We start from the raw sequence: 24868 nt of genomic DNA on the forward strand, positions 1-24868 counted from the left end.
CAGACTGTCCAGTCACATTAGTGTGACCACCTGTCAAAAGCCTGCATAACCACCTTTTCAGCGCTGACCCCTGCGATATCTGCAGGAAGAGGGTCCATCACGTTCTGGAAGGTACCGACAGAGACGTGGAACCATGTCAACTCCAGTGCCGTTCCCAGCTGGCTTAAGTTCCTTGGTTGCGGATCCATGAAGTAAACGGTCCCATCGAGGTGGTCCGCAGTCTCGATTGGACTTATATCCGGAGAGTTCTGTGGCCAGAAGAGGACGTTAAAGTCCTCGTCTCCTTTATCTGCGCACTGCGGGCTGTGTGACCACGTTGCTTTGTCCTGCCAGTAGGTGCCGTCAGGCCGAGGCAAAACTAACTGCAGGTAGATTCGTACATGTGTTGACCCATTGTGTCTAATAGAATTAGAACATCACCCAGAAAATTCTACGAAAAAATTCCTCACACCATAATACTCCCATATCCGGCTTGGACCATTCCGAATTTTGTTGCATCGTGTTTGCTTTCATACGTTTCATGCCGATGCAGCACAAAACGTGATACATCTGAAACACCTGCTGTGGAGGCCCTTATGCAGCAAAGTTCGTTGAGCGGTCGTTGAGGAGACATTGTTGGAGTACCTTGTTTCATCTGGGCTGTCCATTTGTTCAACAGTTCCACGTCTGTTCGCCCGCGCACATCGCCACAGCTGTCGCTCACTCCTGTCAACCAGGGCCCGCGGTGCACCACAGTTGCTTCGGTGCCGGTTTTGGATAGCGCCATTTTGGCATTCACGAAATACTTCAACCTAGGCGGTACGCGAACGGTTTACAAACCTAGGCGTTTCATAAATGCTTCCATCCTTTACCCGTAAGCCAACGATCATGCTGTTTTGGACGTCAGATAAATCGCTCCGTTTCCGCCTTATGAAAATAACTACACTGTTTTCTGCATCCCCGACACGCTTTATACATCTTCCACTTCTGGTGCTGCCTCTTGCCGTCTGTAAGTTGTTATTGTATCTTGACGCCGAACATAGGTGGTGGTCACATTAATGTGACTCGTCCGTGAAAAACTGAATGTTTAACTGTCTATTCGGAATGTATGATCTCAAAAAGTAACGCCCAGAGTTTTTGCAAAATAATCGGCATTGTCCGGAGAACGCTTGTAGCTATATAGTTTCTCCAGTGACAATACACCGGTTTTCCGTTAGAGATAATTATGCAATACATTTAGGAGCCGACGAAACATTATTTGCATAGCATGCCAGACGCTACAGCGCACTTATCGTCCATGAAGTAGCGATTGTTACAAATGGCTGTGTAATAAAAGCGAGCAAAATAATTTGTTCATCCGAGTGATCTGAAACTTTGTACAGTAGTTGTAGCTTTCTCTGTGAAAATAATCATGCCTCCTACTGCTCATCAGTTGAATATGCCCGACAGAACAGATAACATATAATTACACTAATATAAACAAGCGCGACAGCTCTATGACATAATTAGCGCGAATTGAGAATTTCTTAATAGGAGGTGTAATGGATAAGAGACGCTGCATTGGAGCGCTCAATAACATCTACATCTACATCTACGTGGTTACTCTGCAATTCACACGTAAGTGCCTGGCAGAGGGTTCATCGAACCATTTTCATACTACTTCTCTACCATTCCACTCTCGAATAGCGCATGGGAAAGAGGAACACCTAAATCTTTCCGTCCGAGCTGTGATTTCTCTTGTTTTATTATGAAGATCATTTCTCATTACGTAAGTTGGTGTTAACAAAATATTTACACATTCGGAAGAGAAAGTTGGTGATTGAAATTTCATAAATAGATCTCGCCGCAAAGAAAACCGCCTTTGTTTCAGTGACTGCCACCCCGTGTATCATATCAGTGACACTCTCACCCCTTTGCTCGATAACACGAAACGAGCTGCCCTCCTTTGCACTTTTTCTATGTCCTCCGTCAATCCTACCTGGTAAGGATTCCATTTCGCGCAACAATATTCCAGCAGAGGACGGACAAGTGTAATGTAGGCTGTCTCTTTAGTGGGTTTGTCGCATCTTCTAAGTGTTCTGCCAACAAAGCGCAGTCTTTGTTTCGCCTTCTCCTCAATATTACCTATGTGGTCTTTTCAATTTAAGTTGCTCGTAATTGTAATTCCTAGGTATTTAGTAGAATTGACGGCCCTTAGATTTGTACGATTTATCGCATATCCAAATTTTATCGGATTTCTTTTAGTACCCATGTAGATGACCTCGCACTTCTCTTTGTTTAGTGGTAATTGCCACTTTTCGCGCCAAACAGAAATTCTCTCTAGATCATTTTTTAATCGGAATTGATCGTCTGATGATTTTACTAGATGGTAAATTACAGTGTCATTTGCAAACAGTCTAAGGGGGCTGCTCAGATTGTCACCTAACCTGAGAAATTGGATCGGACGTCAAGCACATGCGGGCCGCAGATATAGTTAAGACTACCGATCGAGAGAAGCGGAGTATCTGAGTTCGAGTCCTGATCCAATACACATTTTCAACTAAAGCCACTGCGGTACCGCAGTGCTATAAGCGGCTGGGAGACATGAATTCCCAACTATCCCTCTCTCATTGTTCTCCCTTGCTCTATTTCATAAAGAGGTGTCAGTTATTACAATAGTCTGCCACATGGTTAAAATGGGTGCGTATTCTGCTGCATTAAACTTCTTCACTGAAACATCAGGAATGTGCTGTACAAATGGCAAAGCTGCGTACAACGCCCGAAACTCTGTTGTCATTACTTTCAGGCGACTCCGTGATTCCAAGCACGTTCTACAACACATACGTAAATACAGTTCAGCGTGTGAAAAGACATCGTTTGGAGCCGATAAATTTTTCAAAGACGAATGCATGACAACATTTCAAACTAAAGGTCAAATATCATCTCGTAGGATCGCTTCTTCAGTCCTCGGCGCTGAATACAAATTTTTACAAATCTACTTATGTGCGAAGATGACGTGCAAATTGATCAGTGATGCGATGCAGTTCCAGGCACCGAACGTCACATAGGTTCTTTACTTTTCGCACCGACACAAAGCCCTGATAAAGCAACTGAACATATGCCAGCAGATAGTTATACAATCCATATAAGCGCCGACAAAAAGAAAACCCATATCACAGCCGCCAACATCCAATTACGCAGCATACCAGACGCTACAAAACAAGTACTATCAATGAAGCAGCGATTCCTATAAATGGAGAGGAAGGTGATACGCGTGCCATAATTCTACTTAATAATACAATTTCAGCTGTCGCAGAAACACATCGATCTTACACGTATAATGCTTTTCTGTATCCCATATTTTTTGGGATAGTGAGGCTGGATATCACTTCAATCATATGCAAACGAACCCAAATACAGGCAAGTGCATTCATTATTACTCGCCGCATTTCGTCATATAAAAGCAAAAATACTCTCTCTTCATAATTTCGCACATCTGATTTTTCTTTTTCTAATCACTTCTTTCCTCTTACAGGTGAAGAACTTCATAGAAATGTATCAGCTATCTGTGGGAAAATTTCAGAGAGGACTTGAGCGACGAAATTTGACACGGTATTCGCACCGTTACGAGCGGTAGCATCTTTCCATCTTCGGACAAGAATGAATCTATCATAGTAATCGTAGACATATGCTGAACTATCAACAACTTAGCATTCATTCAACTTGACGTGGTTCCAGCACAACATTCTCAGTATGACCGCTATGATAGCGATTTACTGACAGAGCAACAAATCAGTGGTGATCATTTGTGGATCTGTCGTAACAAAAGAACAACTCTTACTTGTAGATAAAAAGTTAGCCAACGAAACGATTACAACCGAGGTGGCCAATGGTACTGGCGGTCTACTCGTATTTTTCCGTGATGCACCTGGCGGCACAGGAAAAACGCTTTTCATCACTATGCTGTTAGCTAAATTCGCTCTCAGAATGGAAGTGCTTTGGCTCTTGTCATCAGCTATTGCAGATACGTTATTGGATGGTGTCCGAACAACGAAGTCGAGGCTCAGTTGCCTCAAATACACATTTTGCGGAAGCTCAAACACGTAAAACTTAAAAAGATTCCTGCGTGTCGAAAGTACTGCAAATTTCAAACTGATAGTCTAGGACGAATACACTGTGACACATAAGAAATCGCTTGAGGCGGTTGATCGAACTCTTCGAGATTTACAAAGAAATGCACAACCGTTAAACGGAGTTTTCATTTTGTTAACAGGCGACTTCAGAGAGAGAGAGACTACCAGTTGCACCGAAATCAGAACCCGTTGATGAACTCGCTGCTTGCCTCAGACCATCACATCTTTAGCGACATGTACATAAACTTATATAAAGAACAATATGCCCATCCTTTTGCAGCAGAACACGCCAGCCATACTTTCAGAATTGCTATTGGTAATGGAGAAGTTTCAGTTTATGCCATCAGAAAATATATTTAATTTACATTAAACTTTTGTGCCATTATTTCTTCGATCGAACAGTTAATTAATAAACTTTCCCAGAAAATGCCACAAATTACAAACATCGTCAATGGCTTTGCCATCGTACTATTTTGGAAGCAAAAAACACCGAGGTCAAAGTAATTAACTACACTATTCATGAACAAACTGCGGGTGAGTCAGTCGCCCAAAAATTTATTGACAACAGTCCTGAATTTGTGAATTCAGATTGTGTTTCAAACTGTCCATGTGAGTTTCTGGATTAGTTGGATCTGCCCGTTGTCCTGCTGTACACATTGCCACTGAAAATCGGGGCACCAATAATTCTTTTGCGCAACTTTAATCCATCTCGATTGTGAAACGGAACGAGCCTTACCGTCAAAAAAACTGAAAATACGTTATTGAGGCGACAGCTCTGAATAACAAGTCAAACAAAGAAGATATACTCATTCCATGCAGTCCTATGATTCCCAAGGAAATTCGATTTCATGCCATGCCCATTCGCGTAGAATTCTCAGAGAACACCAGCGAAGTACAAGGTTAATGGCTTCAAATATGCGGGTTCAATCTGGAAAATCCATGCTTTTCAGATGTTGAAATATACGTTGTATGCTCTAGAGTGGGACAGCCAAAGTTTTGTTTTTACACAAGACGGAAAGATTAAAGATAATGAATATCCCAAAGCAATTGAATAAACTTATTCACATGTAACGCAATCATGAAGAAACCATTCTTTTGTTTATTTTTTAAATATGAAAGTGTCTGCTTCGTCTATGTATATCTTACTTCCAATAAATTACAAAACCGCTGAATGATGCATTGCAACATACACCAAAGATCAGCTAGTACCACATGAAAAATCAAGAAAACAATAAAACTCGACAAAAAATACTATGTGTTTAAAGTTTAAGGGTGACCAAAAAGTTCCCGTTTGAGGGCTTTGCTGCAGCGTATATGCAATGTAGTGAGAATGAGGTGCGGTTACATAAGCACCAATATGTACGCAAAGGATTCAACGCACAACCCCGGTCGATCTGGAATGCCAACCTTGTCCATCACTCAAGTGGGAGACTCTCGAGCACCCGCCCTATAGTCCTCTCTCTATGCGATTATCGCGTCTTCGGTCCCTTTAGAAAAGGTCATGACGGATCGACGACTCACGTATCGGGTAACGCTTTGCTCTAGGCACTTACGTGCTTATTCACGCAGTAGGACTCGGTGTTTTATCAAACGGATATATTCAACCTGGGGCGTCGGTGGGATAATTGCCTGAACGCTCTCGACGATTGTGCGTAATTGAGATGCAAATTCTGGACTGTACTGAACTACTGTATTTCTATGAAAGTGTCAATATTGTTACACGAAGTGATCATTGTAGCTCGTCAAGGTAAAACAGAACACCTAAACCACCATCCATAAGATAACATCACCTCTTATTTAAAGAGAAGACATATTGATAATGTGTTCCTCCAATGTAATGTGCTTTATCTTTTCTTTAAGGTCGCTCTTAACTCGTCTGGTTTCGTTCGGTTAAATCCGATGCGCTATCTTCGTCGCAGTGATGGGAAGCCCGCCCGGCTAATAGAGCGGTTGAACTCACTGCTTCCCGAGAAGGAAGGCGTGCCGGTCCCCGCCACGAATCTGCCCGGCGCATTAGTGTCGAGGTCCGGTGTGCCGGCCAGCCTGTGGATGGTTTTTAAGGCGGTTTCCATCTGCCTCGGCGAATGCGGGCTGGTTCCCCTTATTCCGCCTCAGTTACACTATGTCGGCGGTTGCTGCTCAAACACTGTCTGCTCGTAGGCGTACACCATAATTATACTACCACGCAAACATTGGGGTTACACTCGTCTGGAATGAGACTGGGGGCCGAACGCACAATAACGATGGTTCGGTGTGGGGTGGCGGTGGGGTGAGTGGACTGCTGTTGCCTGTTGTCCTGTTGTGGGGTTGCTTACCACAGAGGGCATCTCCGTAGTTTCTAGGCCCCAGTTCCATACATACATACATACAAACACACAACGTGATACGAAGTCATGTGGTGGCCTCAGCACAGACTGCTTACAGGGTACTAGTTCCTCTGCAACGGCAGAGGAGACAGTGCTTGCGTAGTACGTGAAATAAGGAACGGAGTACGAGCTATAGTCAACGGAAAGGAAAGTAACAAAGAAGTTGCCCTTGCAAATAGTGACAGGACCTTCAGTGATCTTAATGCTCATAAAACAGTTTGTCAGCGAAAGTCACAAGTTACCGACATTGCTTTTTGATGGCACAGCTGTTTACAGGACGGTACCATCACTGGATGATACTATGACAGGCTGACCACTTGAAAACATCCACTTCCTGTACTGAACGTTAGCTCTCTTCATATGCAAGAGATCGCATAGTATTCAACAAGCAGGTACCCTTCCGCAACCATCAAGCCATTCAAAGGTCTAGAGGCAAAACTAAGGAGGAGAACGCGACACGTAGCATAACCCGATCACCCAGAAACTTAGCTCAGTAGAAGAGCGGAGAAATAAGCTAACACGTGCGTCAGCTTAGGCACAGACACGCGACCGTTTCTGAGAAAACGACTGTCAAACTCTTCGAGGTACTTTATGTGCGTTTAGTGGATGAGGGCTTCAACCGAAGCGGTGGCCCACTGGATAGCGGCGCAGCTTCACAGTTTTACGCCCCGTGCTCGAAGCCGATTATTATTTTCATTTTTGTTTTGTTTATCTTACCGTGTCCATAGGAAATTACTACACGCACGTATTCCAGTGTATATTGACATAACATTGTCCTTATCCGTCTACTAACTGTGTGCCTGGTGAAAAAGCTAAAAGTAAATGAACCACAAAATTACTTGAAATCGTTTTTAGTAGAATTCCTGTAGTGTATATTCATGCACAATCCACTACAAGTGCAATTTTCAAAAAAGTGAACGTTGTGTGCGGTTTGCCGCAAAACTATTGCCAACACGTGAAATCGTTAGAATTTTTAACGACTTTTTTCCCGAGTAAGATTCATATGAAATAGTGTCTTTGTGACAATTATGTCTTCGCGCAATGCTGGTGGTATTCAGAATTTTTATCTTTCGAAGTTTCTACAGTCGGTATGATTAAGGGAATGCACCAAATCTTCCTGCTGAGTAAGCAAAGAACAAAATATGAAGATTAATACAAGAATGATATAAGAATGAAATACAAGAATGTGAGAATTAAAAAGACTGTAAACCCTGAAAATATCATACACATTTATGTAATAAGTGTATGACACTGTGGAACCAGAGCCATCCTACAACAGAGCCTCGTGCCACGCGTGGACGAGCACTGTCTGTGAAGTACCGCTATGCCACGATATGCTCCGCATTCACTACCTGCCATCCTACGCTCTCGACAGAATGATTACTGGCGTACGATCGCTGTAATCTCCGCAGGTCGTCGCCAAGTACAGTTGAAGTGACCAGGAGATACTGACTCTACCTCGAGATTCTCGGAAGTTCCCTTCTTCGCTGCTGGCCATTAACAGTGGAATTCTGTGAAGGCGGCATTCAATAACATTTTAGCGCAACCGCACTCAGTAGATAGAAGCAACACCATCTACATTCTTTTCCTCTTCCATGTCACTCTATCCTGTATCGGCACAAGATTTTCATGAGTACCTCAACGAATGGCCAGATGCCCTTAATGTCGCCAACCTGTTAGCCCATCAAGTCCATCTTATATCTACTTCTTCTTTCGGTTGTGCCTGAGCCCTGCAGTGTTCACAGGGTCGGCATTGTTACAATCGGATTTGGCGTTGTTAATGTGAAGGGGTGGCCCGATGCCCTTCCTGCCATCACCCCATACCCCTCGGGATGGAATCAGTGTACCCCAGCTGTCTGCGTCTACTGTAAATCTTGGAAGAGTGCGAATGTGTTGCAAATGTCTGCGAGTCGTGTAACTGAGGCGAGACGTGAGGACCAGCCCGGTATTCACCAAGTGGGATGAGGAAAACCGCCTAAAAACCACATCCAGGCTGGCTGGCACGCAGGCCCTCGTCGTTAATCCGCCAGGCTGATTCGATCCAGGGCCGGCGTGCCTACCCGAGCCCAGGAAGAGCTAACCTATCGGGTCAAGTCCCTCTTATATCTAAGCTTACAAAACGTTCTGTACAGTCTGAGTGAAAGAGATTCGTATGTCTGGATGATGATCTACATCAGTCCATCTGCAAGGAGATAGTTAGAAAATACAGTGCGGTCCATTCAGCAGGGTGTTTGAAACATGGTACCGTACTTCCAAGTTAGTGCAACTTAATAAAAAGTTTACTACCTACAATGGACTTTAGATGGTACACACGAAGGATCTTTAGACTTTGCGTGGGCAGATATGCATAAAATATTTGTTACGTCAATAGCCACAGTTCTTAAAAACTTCCATCAGACGTTTGGAAGCATAGAGGTATCTATCGCTTTCCGTTCATTAGTTTTCGGCCTATATCAGTGCATTTCTTCCGTTCTTCAGCCCCACAGAAATAACGGATTCTTAGACTTCAGCCACATGCCAGTCATTCGTGTCAGCCACGTCTGCCACACCACTGAATTGCGAAACGATAATACAACCTCTCGGGAGTATCATTTTCGAAGCGTGGGATACATCAATTGCTTACGATAATATAAAAATTCCCGTAGCAATATTTCGGGCCCTTAGAATTTAATAAGCAAGGCTGAAGGGAAGCCAAGAAACGCTGATGGAATTCATCGACGTAGAAAAAGCGTTCTACAATGTAAAATGATGCAGGACGTTCGAAATTCCGGGAAAACAGGAATGAGCTGTAGAGAAAGATTCCAAGAGCAAGTAGGAAGTGCTACGATTGAGTGGGATGTAGGAAACGGATGCCGTCTTTCCCCTCTGCTTTTAACTGAAGAAACAATGACGGAAATAAAAGAAAGGTTCCAGAGGGAAATTAATCTTCAAGATTAAAGGATATCAGTGATGAGATTCGCTGATAGTATTGCTACCCTCAATGAATGTGAAAAATTATTTCAGGGTCTAGTAAATGAAATGAACAGTCTAATGGGTACGGAATATTGATTGAGAGTATGAAGGGAAATGTAGTGAGATGTAGCAGAAATGAGAATAGTGAGGAACTTCACATCAAAATTGGTGATAACTAACAGACGAAGTCAAGGAATTCTGATACCTTGGAAGCAAAATTACCGATGACGGCCGAAGCAAGGAGGATACAAAATAACAGACAAGCACAGCCAAACAGCATACCCCCGACCAATAGAGCACTACTATTATCAAACATAGACCTTACACTCACAAAGAAATTTTTGAAAATAAACGTTTGAAGTCCAGTATTGAATGGTAATCAATTATGGACACTGGTAAAACCGAAACAATAGAGGTTCGACGCGTTTGAGATGTGGTACTACAAAATAATGTTTGAAAATTAGAGGGACTGATCAGATTAAGAATGGTCTCCGCAGTACCGCCTATGATAGTAAAATACGGAAAACACTGAAACGAAGAAGGGACATGGTGACAGGGCACGTGTTACAACATCAGCGGATAACCTCGCTGGTATTAGACGGAACTGTAGAGGATAGAAACTGCAGGGGACGGCAGAGATTTGAGTACATCCAACAAATAATTCAGGACGCAGGGTGCAAGTGCTACTTGAGATAAGAGGTTAGCGCAGGAGAAATATTCATTGTAGGCTGCATCAAACCAGGCAGAAGGCTATGACTCACAAAAGCAAAATGAAGAATCCTTCGGACTGCTTCACACTCGATGAGACGACATTCTGTGGAGCAACGAGATGGCGGACCTATGCTGCAATTCGCAGCATCTTCAACTGTTACTTCTAAATCCCGTACTGGATACAGTGCACACATCTGAGATTGTCTCTGCTACGATCTTTTAAGGTACTGGAACATACAGAAGTCAGCAGCCAAATCTCTCCTCGATGTGAAGTCATAACACTTGATCACTGGCTGAGAAAAAAAAGGGTTATAAATGTGTACGTGGATATTATAACAAAGGAGAATCAAGTTAGTATTCACTAAAGCAGAAAAAAAAGTGCCAGTGCATTTGATTCATCTTCGGGGCAATGCCTTTAACATCTACTTAAACTCTGTTCATGGACGTACTGGAAGCAGCGGCAATGCCTCTCGGTATTCAAAGCTACTACCTGACGAAGTACTTAATGTTTACAGAATCAAATACAGTACTATGTCCTGTCACAACACAGAATCCTTTGGTCCCATTTGCTTGCTTTATGAAACATTCACCTGCTCCCGTAACTCAGTGCACCGAGCATTAACGACCATACAAATGAAATGTTGAGATGCGATTAAAATATTGATCAGCTTAACGATATCCTTATCAAACCTTACTCATTAAGTGTATTATCAGTTCGCAAAACTCTAGTGATACAAGGAGACAATAACGGCAATTTAATGATCATATTCCAGAAATTTACTCAGCCAGAGTGGTATGAAACTTAGGTTCATTTTCGCTATACACTAGCACTCCAAGACAATCAATAACATGAGTGCATGGAACATACAACAAAAATGGCGCAATGAAGAACAGGTACCAGATTAAGCATAATTTCAATGAATATGGCCACATCTCTTTAAGGGAGGTTGTACGCGCATCAAAAAAAAGTCTTGCATCACCCCATTGACCAGACCTCCTGAAGATAAATGTTGACTGTGGATATTCTATCACAAATACTGTCATACAGTCCCTCTGACTGTTCAGAGATGTCACTAAACCCGCCAAAGATGTGAACAACCATGCATGTGCGGGGGGGAGGGGGGGGGGGGAAGGTCCGACAGCCGATCAGTTTCAGTCATTCCACCAGGAAGGAGGTACACGGCTCGTGGTGTCTGCAGTTCAACCATGCCTAGAAGTTCAGTACCGCGGTTCGATCGCGTCCGCATTGTTATTTTCTGCCAGGGAGGGCTCTCAACAAGGGAAGTGTCCAGGTGTCTCGGAGTGAAACAAAGCGATGTTGTTCGGACATTTAGGAAATACAGAGAGACAAGAACTGCCGACGACATGCCTCGCTTAGGCCGCCCAAGGGCTACTACTTCAGTGGATGTCCGCTACCTACGGATTATGGCTCGGAGGAACGCTGACAGCAAAGCCACCATGTTGAATAATGCTTTCCGTGCAGCCACAGGGCGTCGTGTTACCTCTCAAACTGTGCGCAATAGGCTGCATGATGCGCAGTTTCATTCTCGACGTCCATGGCGAGGTCCGTCTTTGCAACCACGACACCATACAGAGCGGTATAGATGGGCCCAACAACATGCCGAATGGACCGCTCAGGAGTGTCATCACGTTCTCTTCACTAATGAGTGTTGCCTATGCCTTCTACCAGCTGTCCAGCGAGTGCAGCCAGGTAGGGGTTCCCTGCTGCTTTGGGGTGGCATTATGTGGGGCCGACGTACGCCGCTGGTGGTGACGGAAAGCGCCGTAACGGCTGTACGATACGTGAATGCCATCCTCCGACCGACAGTGCAACCATATCGGCAGCATACTGGCGAGGCATTCGACTTCATGGACGACAATTCGCGGCGCCATCGCGCACATCTTGTGAATGACTTCCTTCAGGATAACGACATCGCTCGACTAGAGTGGCTAGCATGTTCTCCAGACATGAACCCTATCGAACATGCCTGGGACAGATTGAAAAGGTCTGTTTATGGACGACGTGACCCACCAACCACTCTGAGGAGTGGGACAAGCAGGACAAACAGTGCATTGATGAACTTGTGGATAGTATTCCACGACGAATACGGGCTTGCATCAATGCTAGAGGACGCTTTACTGGGTATTAGAGGTACCGGTGTATACAGCAGTCTGAACCACCACCTCTGGAGGTCTCGCTGTATGGTGGTACAACATGCTATATGCGGTTTTCATGAGGAATAAAAAGGGCGAAAATGATGTTTATGTTTATCTATATTCCAATTTTCTGTACAGTTTCCGGAACTCTCGGAAACGAGGTGATGGAAAACTTTTTTTGATGTGTGTAATACGTTGAAAGAAAAAATGGGCCACAGAGGCAGCCAGTAGTGATTTGGCACATGCTTCCCCACTGTAAACTCTTGTACTCTTAAAGTAACAACTTGACAGACTGGTTGACATATCCTTGTCACGTGAGTGGTATCGCAATCAGTAGGTCATTGTGTGTACAACACTAAGCAAGTTCAAACATCTGTTTCCATCGTGTGTCATTAGCGTTGTAAATTAAAGACGTATCATGAATTTTTAACATGTACACACAAATGAGTCGCTTTTCTCATGATAACTTTCTCTGTGAGCCGGTGAACTGTCTGTGACCAAGCTGCGTTATAAATCTATATCATACCCTTGGAATACTTCCTAGATCATTTGCAGTAACTTCTGGTTATTGGTGGTAGTAGTATAGTGATGTACTATCTCTACCTGGTGCAATGTTCAAGTTTCTGCCGCTAGTAGGCATCACAGCTATGGCTCTGCAGTCATGAGAACTTGGTAAAAATCTATGATGGTGGAAAATGAGAAGTATAAAAGTGAGCAAAAAATTAAAAATATCAATGTTGGTGAGTGATGGGAAACTAAAAGGGCAGCAATTTAAAAGTTAATCAAAGAAAGTAGTGGTGGGAAATTTGAAGATCGATGTGAAATTTCTAAAACCCAAAATTGCCAAGCTAGCCCATTTGTGTTAAAGAGAAATTTCCAGCTTTCTCTCTTCTTTCCACATAATCGCAATAAATTGTTAACGTGAACTGTAAAATGGAGGTCAACTGACATTATTCTTTTGGAAGTCAATAAGAATAACGTACACAAACATAACTCTGTATCTGGCCCAGCTTTGGTTTGTACTTGACACCTCCGCCTTTCCTCCCTGTGTAGCCAATTACACCAAAATATTAAGAAAGTCCCTCCCCTGTCCCTCCACACAATTAGAGCATAGTATTAAAATGACGCATGAAAACGGCGCCAAATTTGCAATAAAAACTATGTAATCATTTAGCAAAAAGATGATCAGTGGAGAAACATATTTGATGGAGAAGGTTGGTCAATGGATAATAATGGTCACTGGAGAACGATGGTCAATGGAGAATGATTGTCAGAAAAATTGTAACAAATTGCCATCAAAACTATATCAACTTGTCCCTCGAACTGTATAAAACTGTTCTCAGTGCTGAAACAACGACCCCTAACAACTATAACAACAAACCCACATTACAGCAAAATTGTGGTAACTATAAGAAATAGCTTCAAGGTTCTAAAAACAGTACAAACTGCTACAATTAATCCATGACAGAGAAAAACTGTAACAACTATAACATCCTGCACAAAAATTGTAACAAATTAGCCTAAATCTGTAACAGACTGCTCCAAAACCGTAACAACTTGTCCTTAAAAAGTAGCAAATTCTCCACAAATCAGTAGCAAAAATTTGTAACAAGTAACCCATATTAGAATAAAACTGTAACAGCTCTAACCGTAACAACAGCAAGAAATTGCCACAAAACTGAATCATATTGCACGAAACTGTAATGTGTTACTCCAGAACTGTAACAAATTACCCAGAACATTAAAAAATGTTCAACGATATTGTAATAGCTCATCATTTAAATTTCATATTTATCCCATCTCTCTTCCTCGTCGTTAAATTTCATCTCTTATTTGTTTGTTTGCGTGTGTGTGTGTGTGTGTGTGTGTGTGTGTGTGTGTGTGTGTGTGTGTGTATGTGTGGGTGGGTGTGGGTGCGTGGGTTTTTGTGCGTGTGTTTGAGTGTGAGCAAAGTATTTCTACAGTAAATCAAATAGCTGTCCACATCTCTGGCTTATCATTAAAAATCATCTCATAACATTTAAAAATACATAAACTTTTGTGCTGTCTTCAGAAAAAGAAAAAGTACGTAGGCTCTCGACCGTTGTCATCACTAACACATGCACACGCCCACACACAAACACTCACATGCACTCACTCACACATCCACACACCTACCCACCCACCCACCCACCCACACACACTCACACACACACATGTCATGAAAATCTGTCGAAAGCTTCACACAAACGTGTTGAGCATCTGTGCAAAGCCATTTGCAGCAAGAGAGAGAGCCCAATGTGAGAGTTACCTTCGCATGTCTAAGCTGTCCTGATAGGATACACAACCCAGTTGTCTCTGAGAGACTCCCTAATACTATGTTGCTTGAAGCACACAAACTAACGATAGAATGAGACGGAAAAAAGACAAACAAAAAACAACCTTAAACATTGAATTTATCATAAATTTTTTTCATTCGATATTTTACGTGTACTGTTTTTACGTATTTACATTATTTACATTTATTTAAATTTTTCTGCATATTTTCCAGATATTTAAAATGAAATGAACCAACATAATTCTTCACAAAGCAGTGACCACAAAAGAATGTATTTACTTAATGTGGAAGTGTATGACGATTATGATACCTGACATTCTCCTTACATATACAATACTCAAACAACTTATTGGAATGCTGTTGGGTGTTGCTGACTCTGTAATTTTTAGGGCAAAACTGCAAAAAGTGAGCACTGTAAAACGGAATTTGATATGTCAGTTTGCAGAGCAATTTGGGAAACATGATCCACAAAACCGCTGTAATACTTAGCATCATCATGCAACCAAAGATGACCAACGTTGGAAGATATTTATTGTGAAAATTAACAAGGAACAGATGAGGCAGCGTTAACTCTGTCCTTCTATTTTTTAACAAGGGAGAGCGCATGATTCCTTGCAGATGCCGGCCCGAAGAGAATGTTGCATGGAACATAATAATATGGAGATATTGGCATGTACGCCCAGCTGTTGGGAATGTGTTATCATAGAAGCAGTTAAACTTAAGTTAGCAAGTAACCATACAAATAGAGATGAAGGTTTCTGTTTAAATACTGTGTGGTATCCTGCTCTTTCCCTTGTCAAATACAGAGCGTCGGAGTTGATGCTTTCTTATCCGTTGGTTATTAGTCATCATTCCAGAATTGCTCTGTAGACCGATGTCTTAAATACCCCTGCACCATGCTTACTTGCTGCAGATTTCCGTTGAAAAATGACAGGGTGTGCCAAAATCGAAATATCATTGCGTGTTGACGACGTCATCAGGCTGCATTTCCGTAAGTTATTTGAACATTGCATACGCTGGGAGAAATTAAGGTCTCACAGTTTACCGCTATCACAAGGGAAAATGTCGTTGCATGTGGAGGTTGAATAAACATTGATGCGGTAGAGTTAGACAGAAATGCGCATTGTCATTTTTGTTCAGGTGTCACGATAAAAATGTTGTTCTAACGTTTTCCGAAGTTGTGAATCGTATTGATTCTCCTGCCACCAATCGCGTCAAGCCACACCCTGGCCAAGCTCTTGTTTGTGAAAGGATCTATTACGCTCGTCGGCAATTGGACTTCCTTTCAGAGGAACTTTTTTGGCTTTGTTTAGTGATTGCTTTAAAATTTCGGCTTTTTCTCTGGATTGCGTGGACGGCGATTCATGATCACAGTCTGTTTCGGAATTTCATTCTGCAACTGTCCAGGATTTGACGAAGTTTCAACGTTTCTGCGACTTGGAGTCTAATATTATATCTCGGTGTTTTGTTAAAAATCTCACGGAGAAAGCAATATTGCTATTAGTTAACTCTGAACTGATCCGGATATTATTATTTTGCCAGCGGACGAGGGCAATTCTACTGTTGTTTTTGACAAGCAGCATTATGACCAAATGACGCAGTGCTTAAGTCTAATTCAGCGTATCGCAGGATCGGCGCTGACCCCTAAAAAGGTATTGAAAGGAAGACTAACAGCCTCCTCAAGAGAAGTCCCTTCTTACAAGAGACTATCAAGAGCCTTATCTCTTATCGTGTTGTCCACCTTAGAAGCGGTTTCTATTAGGTTTTTTGTGAGTAACAGTGATTCTCCAACGTCTCATGTAACAAGACCCCTGCTACTCTGTTCAGCTCACTAGTAGGTCGGGTGTATCACTTTAAGAATTCAGCTGGTTTCTTACGTCGATTAGAGGGAAGCCATCTGGATGACTTTAATATTCTAGTAAGTTTAAATGTGGTCTCTCTCTTCACTTGTGTCCCCCCTTGTGATTCATTACTGTTAGCTGAAGCTATGTTCGGTATTGAGTTGGTGAAATTATTTCAACACTTGAATACTTTCACTTAATTTTTATTCAAGGACCAGTACAATCGAAACTCAATGTCACCTAATATTGCCAATGTGGAAGACTTGCAGCAAATGACAGGCCGGTGTGGCCGTGCGGTTCTAGGCGCTTCAGTCTGGAACCGCGTGACCGCTACTGTCGCAGGTTCGAATCCTGCCTCAGGCAATGATGTGTGCGATGTCCTTAGGTTAATCAGGTTTAAGTCGTTCTAAGTTCTAGGGGACTGATCACCGCAGATGTTAAGTCCCACAGTGCTCAGAGCCATTTGAACCTCTTTTTTTTTTTTTTTTTTTTTTTTTTTTTTTTTTTTTTTTTTTTTTTTTTTTTTTTTGAGCAAAGCCCTGTCATCGGCTTTGAAACGTGCGTTTTTTTCTGAAACGTAGACGATACTCTTGTTTTTTGGCCTCATCCCAGTGACAAATTGAATGACTTTTTACAACACCTGAATTCAGTCCATTCGAATATTTGTTTCACGAAGGAGGTGGAAAAGCAGGCTGCCTTAGCTTCCTCGACGTGTTCATTAAGAGCGAGATTGATGGTACGTTGGGAAATGTCATTAATAGGAAACCTATTCACACTGACTTGAATCGGCTTCATATAGGACCCACGTCATGTCAGACCCCTAGAGTTTGTCGGCTGTCTCAGCCCAGAATGATTATGGTGGAAGACAGATGAGGCGTGTTTTGCGCTATCGACCAATCAGACACCAGGGGAATGATGATATACCGAGGTGGCACCAAAGGCCACGGCCTTTTTGCTTTACACATGGATGATTTCCAACAGGTTTGGTCGTACTTTGCGGAAATGTGATGTGAAATGGTTTTAGATTACCATCTAACATTGGGGTCCTTGCAGTTTCTGGAAAGGATGATCTTGGTTTGCGTCAGATGTGTGTCTACTATATTACTTGCAGTTTCGGCGTCTCATATACTGCTCAGACTTTCAGGACTATGGAGGAAGGGTGTACTGAGTGCAAAGAGCACACACACTTACAGCAGCAAGCAAATCCGTCATTGCAGAACATAGTGTTGGCACCTGTCATCTTATGAAATGTAACAAAACGGAGATTCTTGAATGCATTTCCAACTATTGGGATACGATAATTAAGGAAACAGTTGAAATTAAATTAAAAAGTACGTTGGAAAGAAAAAACATAGGTACAAAGAAAAACACCATGAGTAACAGAGGAAGTACTTCAGTTGATCTACGAAGGAAGGGAGTACAAAAATGGTCAGGGAAATTGAGGAATACAGAAATACAAGTCTATGTAGAATGAAAGAAATAGGAAGTGCAGGGAAGCTAAGACGTAATTGACTGCATGAAAAATGTGAAGAAATCGAAAAAGAAATGATTGTTGGAAGGACTGACAAATTAGAAGCAAGGCTTGTAGTATTGAGAGTGCCATGGGAATTCCACCGTTAAATGCAAAGGAGAGTGCCGATAGGTGGAAGGAGAACACTGTAGGCCTCTATGTGGGGGAATATTTATTTGATGTATTAGAACAGGAAACAGGAGTCGAATTAGAAGAGACAGGGGATCCAGTACTAGAATCAGAATCAGAATTTAAAACAGCTTTGGAGAACTTAAGATTAAATAAGGCTCAAAGTATAGATAACATTTCATCACAGTTTCTAAAACCATTGGGGAACTGCTAACAGAACGCTGTTCTCGTTGGTGTATAGAATGTATGAGTCTGGCGACTTACCATCAGTCTTTCGGAAAAATATCATCCACACAAATCAGAAGACTGCAAGAGCTGAAAAGCGAGAGAATTATCACGCAATCAGCTTAACAACTCATGCATCCAAGTTGCTAACAAGAATAATACACAGACGAATGGAAAATAAATCTAGGATGTGTTAGATGACGACCTGCTCGGCTTTAGGAAAGGGACCAGAGATGCAAATCTCATGTTGCGGTTGATAATGGAGGCAAGACTAAAGAAAAATCATAGGATTTTTTCGACCAGGAAAAGGCGTTCGACAATGTAAAATGGTGCAAGATGTTCGAAATTCCGAGAAAAGTAAGTGGAAGCTATAGGGAGAGACGGGTAATATACAATTATGTACAAGAGCCAAGAGGGAATAATAAGAGTGGACGACTATGAACGAAATACTCGGATTGAAAAGGGCGCAAGACAGGAATGTAGTGTCTCGTCCTTACCGTTGAATCTGTACATCGAAGAAGCAATGATGGAAACAAAAGAAAGGTTCAGGAGCGGGATTAAAACTGAAGGTGAAAGAATATTAACGGTGCGATTCGCTGATGACATAGGTATCCTGAGCGAAAGTGAAGAAGTATCACATAATCTGCTGAATGAAATGAACAGTCTAGTGAGTACAGAATATGGATTGAGAGAAAATCGTCGGAAGACGAAAATAATGAGCAGTACCAGAAATAACAACAGTGAGAAGTAGATGAAATTGAGGAATTCTACTACCTAGGCAGCAAATTAACCAGTGACGGCCGTAGCAACGGGGACAGCAACAGTAGACTATCATCGGCAAAAGGGCATTCCTGGCCAAGAGAAGCCTACTATGCCTTAATTTGAGGAATAAGTTTCTGAGAAAGTAAGTTTAGGGCAGAACATTGTATAGTGGTGAACAACTGAGTGTGGGAAAAAAGGAACAAAAAAGAATCAAAGCATTTGAGATACGGTCGTACAGAGGAATGTTGAAAAATAGATGAACTGAGAAGGTAAGGAATGAGGGGGTTCTGCGCAGAAACGAAGAGGAAAGGAATATGTGAGAAACACTGACAAGGAGAAGGGACAGGATGACAGGACAGCCGTTAAGACATCCGGGAATTATTTCCAAGGTACTAGAGGGAGCTGTAAAGGGCACAAACTGTAGAGTAAGACAGGGATTGGAATACGTTCAGCAAATAATTGAGGACGTAGGTTGCAAGTGCTACTCTGAGATAAAGAGGTTGGCCAAGGAAGAGGAGTTTGTGGTGGTGCACATCAATCCGGTCAGAAGATTGACTCAAAAAAATAAATAAATAAATAATGGCGCTAGTATTAACAGTGTGTGTGTGTGTGTGTGTGTGTGTGTGTGTGTGTGTGTGTGTTTCCGGGCCTGCTCTGCAATAAGGTTTTTAAATTCGCTTCCACAGCCCTTACTTCAAGAGAGTATCCTTTAAAAGGACAGAGTAAGCAACTGTCGAAATAACGGCAGTTTTTGACGACGTCACGTGGCTGCACTCCCTTAAGTTTTTTGAACAGTATATGACTTTTATTATGTTTTGCAAGTATTGCCAAATGGTATTGGCTAATAACGGAAAAGTCGTATTGCTTCAGTTGGATCATGTGCTGCACTGCGGTTTTTACATCCGAATCCAATACGCATTGCCTGTAGTCTTTTTTACCTATCTACTTAAGATTGCTTTACGTCTTTCTCTCTACTCGTTATGTGACCCGACTCGGTCTTAAGGGCGTACAGTATTGCTCGTAGACCAACAAATTCTGGAAAGGTTCACCATGAAATTCGTCTTTCATCACGCCAAGCGCTTTTTATTAAGTTTTGGGTGCTATAAATGTTGTTAGGGTACGTGCACGTACAGATCCTTTTGTGAGCGCTTCTCCTGGTATGGTGATAGATATTTCGCGCTTTAATGTGGCATTTGAGGCTACCATTGTTTGTGTATAGCAGTTTTGCAATATTTATCGGAAATTTGTTTAATGTAAATCCATAAACCTTAAATATAGAAAATGTTCATTCCCACTCCATCGGTTTTATCAAAGACTAAATAAAGTCTACTCATGTATGAATGTAGAGTCTCGTGGCGATAACATTGAATAAAACGTTCTCGGGTTTCCAACCGCGTCAATTGCTTAAAACTACACGAGCTTTAGGCCATGCACTCTTTGGCCATTGTCAAGTGTAATGACTGCCAGTGGGCTGTTGGTGCGCCCTTATATACGCTAGCTGCCGGCTGTGATGTCACTGGTGCCCGTGACATTGCCATATATGGGCATGTTTTGAGTCGGCGTTCGATTTGCCCTCTTCAACCGCGCGATCTCTGGATCCCGCGCAGCGCTGAGCTGCAAGCACCGTCTCTATTCAGGGTGTTTGCAGTAATTTTTATTTCAATAGCTTCCTTTATTAAACTGTCCCAGAAACCGTTAGTGCGAGCCACGGCAGAGGTATCGTCAAATTTTATGTGGTGACCGTTTTCTAACGCATGCTCAGCTAAAGCAGATTTCTCTGGATAGCGTAGGCGATAATGCCTCTCATGTTCTTTCCTGCGTTGTTCAACAGTGCGCACTGTTTGATGATGATGATGATGATGTTTGGGTTGTGGGGCGCTCAACTGCGTGGTTATCAGCGCCCGTACAATTATCCAATCTTTGCTCAGTCCAATTTCGACACTTTCCTGGATGATGATGAAATGATGAGGACAACACAAACACCCAGTCATCTCGAGGCAGGTGAAAATCCCTGACCCCGCCGGGAATCGAACCCGGGACCCCGTGCTCGGGAAGCGAAAACGCTACCGCGAGACCACGAGCGGCGGACGTGCACTGTTTGCCCGATTACTTCTGGCCATCAGGCCATCCTGATTTAGGTTTTCCGTGATTTCCCTAAATCGTTCCAGGCACATGCCGGGATGGTTCCTTTGAAAGGGCACGGCCGATTTCCTTCCCAATCCTTCCCTAACCCGAGCTTGCGCTCCGTCTCGTTGTCGACGGGACGTTAAACACTAACCACCGCCACCACTTCTGGCCACACTCACAACGTATTTCGTAGACTCCAGGTGTTCTGAGGCCTATTGCGTTTTTAACGGGTCTCAGTAATTGACGGATTTTCGTTGGAGGCCCGAAGATTTATTTAATCTTGTGTCTTTTCAACAGGCGGCTTATCTTGCCCGACACAGAGCCACAGAATGGCAGCAAAGCAAGTTTCTTTTATTGGTCTTCGTCGGCAGTCTTATTCTGATATTTCCCAGAAATCACTTCTTTCACTTGATGGGCGCTGTAGCCGTTATTCCTGAAAACTTTGCGTAGGTGGCTCAGTTCGTGGGGCAGGTTGTCGTCGTCTGATATTACTCTTGCACGATGCACCAATGTTTGTAATACTGTGCGCTTCTGTGCTGGATGATGATGGCTCGTGACGTGCAGGTACAGGTTTGTGGGGGTGCGTTTTCTGTAGACGCTGTGGCCAAGGCACCCATTTCGTCTACGGTGGACAAGGACGTCGAGGAAGTGCAATGCATTTTCTTTTTCCACCTTCATGGTGAATTGGATATCACTGTTGATGCCATTGAGGTGTTCCAAATACTCGTCTAATTTATCGCGTCCATGGGGCCAAATGACGGACGTGTCGTCAACGTATCGAAAGAAACACTTCGGCTTCAAAGGCGCAGTATTTATGGCAATATCCTCTAAATCCTCCATGAAGAGGTTTGCAACAGCTGGAGCCAACGGGCTACCCATTGCTACGCCGTCTGTCTGATCATAATATTGGCCGTTGTACACGAAATAGGAGGACGTAAGTGTGTGCCTAAATAGCTCGACCAAGTCACTTACAGGGTTCTGGGAATTTAGGTCCAAAACGTCTTTGATAGGCACATTCGTAAACAGCGCCACTACATCAAAACTGACCATAATATCGTCCGCACACTCTTTCGTCCTCAGTGACACTTCCTTCCACACTAATTCTTCCAGACGATTCTATTACATATCAGTCTACTCTTCATTATGCACCTGGTTACGCCCTACCGTATAATATATGATTTAGAAATCTCTGATCAAGGTGAAATTCAACCGAGATTTTTCTGTATCTCCAGGTCTTTTGCATGTTTACCTCTTTCTCTTGTGATTCTTGACTAGTGTAGTCACTAATCGTGAGACGTGTTGGAAGTTCTCTAAGAATACAGGGTGTCCCAAAAAGAATGACCCGATTTTAACTTGTAATAATATTGAGACAAATGTCACTAGGTAACTTCGACAGCGCTGGATGTAATCGGTATGGTCTAGAGTTTCAGAAAAAAATCCGCTAGATGTCGCTACGAGCGCTGACCTGGAGCGTGCAGCCAGTTTCGCACAATTATGACGTCCTCGCGTATTGTGTTATTGCATTTAGCCGAACTCAATTATCGCAGTTCAGCGAGCGTTTCATATTCGTTTTCGTGCTAAACCACCATCACCAAAGAACATTCGACAGTGGTATAAACAGTTTGAGGAAACAGGGTGCCTCTGTAAAGGCAAAAGTCCTGGACTGCCACGCGTTCCTGAACAAACATTGGAACAAATCCGACGAGCACTTGAGCGGAGCCCCCGCAAGTCTATGCGTTGTGCTAGGCGAGAAGTTGGGTTACCGCGCATGGCAGTGTGGCGTGTGTTACGGCGTCATTTTGCCCTCAAACCATAGCGATTACAACTGGTGGAAGCTCTTCGAGATACTGACAAAGTAAAGCGGGTGGTCTTCAGCAATGCTATTCTAGAGGACATGGAAGATGACACTTTTATGTCACAGTCGATATTCAGCGATGAGGCAACTTTCCATATTAGCAGTAAGGTTCACCGTCATAATGTGCGTACATGGAGGCTCGAAAAACTTCATGAAACAACTGAACACGAATGTGATTCACCAAAAGTGAATGTTTTTTGTGTTGTTTCGCCAAACAGGGTTTATGGACACTACTTTCTCGAAGAAGAAACCGTAACAGGACAATCATATCTTGCTACGCTACGGAAATGGTTATTCACACAACTTGACTCTGGCAATTTAATCTATCAGCAAGATGGAGCACCACAGCACTCGCACCGCGAGACCAGGCTTTACACTCTTGGCCGCCTAGGTTTCCTGACTTAACACCATCTCATTTCTTCCTGTGGGGACATGTTAAACAATTTGTTTAAGGTCCTCCCTTACCTTGTGACATTGATGAACTAAAAACCAGAAAATCAGCTGCTGTAGCTTCAGTGACAGAAGACACCTTACGCTCAGTTTGGGATGAATTCGGCTATCGTCTAGATGTCGTCCGTGCAGCCAATGGAAGACATATTGAATATTTATGATGGATTTTTATAATCTTCTGTCTTTTCTGAGTAATTTAGTATACAATTTGTTGGTGTTAAGCCCTTATTCCTAATAAATAATTCTATTTAAAATCTGGTCACTCTTATGGGACACCCTGTATTATCAGTGAGGTAAGGGATACCAGAGCAGGTAGTTCACTAAAAATAAGTTAATATCTTTAAAAAGGGCAGTCACATATGATACACAGATAAACATCGGTACTTGGAAAGTAAGTGGAAAGAAGCCTTGGGTAACAGAAGAAATACTTTACTTGATCGACGAAAGTATAAAGTACAAAAATCTTCAGGGAAAGACAAGAGTATGGAAATACTAAACCCCTTAGGAATTAAATGAATAGTAAGTAGAAGGCACCCCAGGTGAAATCGCTACAGGAAGAACGTGAAGAAAACGAAACAGAAATGATCGTCGGTAGGACTGATTCTGTGTGTAGATAAGTGGAAATAAAGGCAAGTGTGATGACTCAGTGACTCAGTGTGCAACAGAATTACCACTGATAAGCGCAGAGATGAGAGCGGATGGATGGAAAGAGTACACCAAAGGCCTCTATGTAGGCAAGGACTTGTCTAATGTCTTGATACAAGAAGGTACTAGAGTCGATCTGGAACACATATGGGATCCAGTATGTCAGAGATTAACAAAACTCCACCACACTTGCGATCAAATAAGGCGGTAGGCAAAGATAACACTGGAATTTCTAAGATCATCGAAGAGAATGGCAACCAACTGGCTATTCGTATTGGTTTTTAGAATCTATGACACTAGCAGGGTACTATCAGACTTTCGAGAAACTACCATCCACACTACTGGGAATAGGCAAAGGCAGATAAGTGCGAGAACAACCGCACAGTCAGCTTACATCTCATGCATCCAAGCTGCTGACAAGAATCATATATTGAAGCATGGAAAAGAAAACTGAGTATATGTTACATGACGATCAATTTGGCTTTACGAAAGACAAAGACATCAGAGAGGCAGTTGTCACTTTGCGCTTGATCATGGAAGCAAGACTGAAGAAAAATTAAAACACGTTCCTAGGGTATGGGAAAATGGGAGAAACGTTCGACAGTGTAAAATGACGCTAGATGTTCGAAAGTCTGTGAAAATTTGAAGAAAGGTATAGAGGAAAACGAGTAAGAAACAATAATTACAAGAATCGAGAGGGAACAGTAGGACCGGAAGAACAAGAATGAAG

At 42.7% G+C, this 24868-nt stretch overlaps 1 protein-coding gene across 1 annotated transcript in view; it reads right to left on the reverse strand.

Moving 5' to 3' along the window:
- Positions 1-24868, reverse strand: part of LOC124573504 (odorant receptor 43a-like) — a 42628-nt gene that overhangs the window by 3786 nt on the left and 13974 nt on the right. The window lies entirely within an intron of this gene.

This window comes from Schistocerca americana, chromosome 1, assembly GCF_021461395.2.
Source record: "Schistocerca americana isolate TAMUIC-IGC-003095 chromosome 1, iqSchAmer2.1, whole genome shotgun sequence".
NCBI lineage: Eukaryota > Metazoa > Arthropoda > Insecta > Orthoptera > Acrididae > Schistocerca > Schistocerca americana.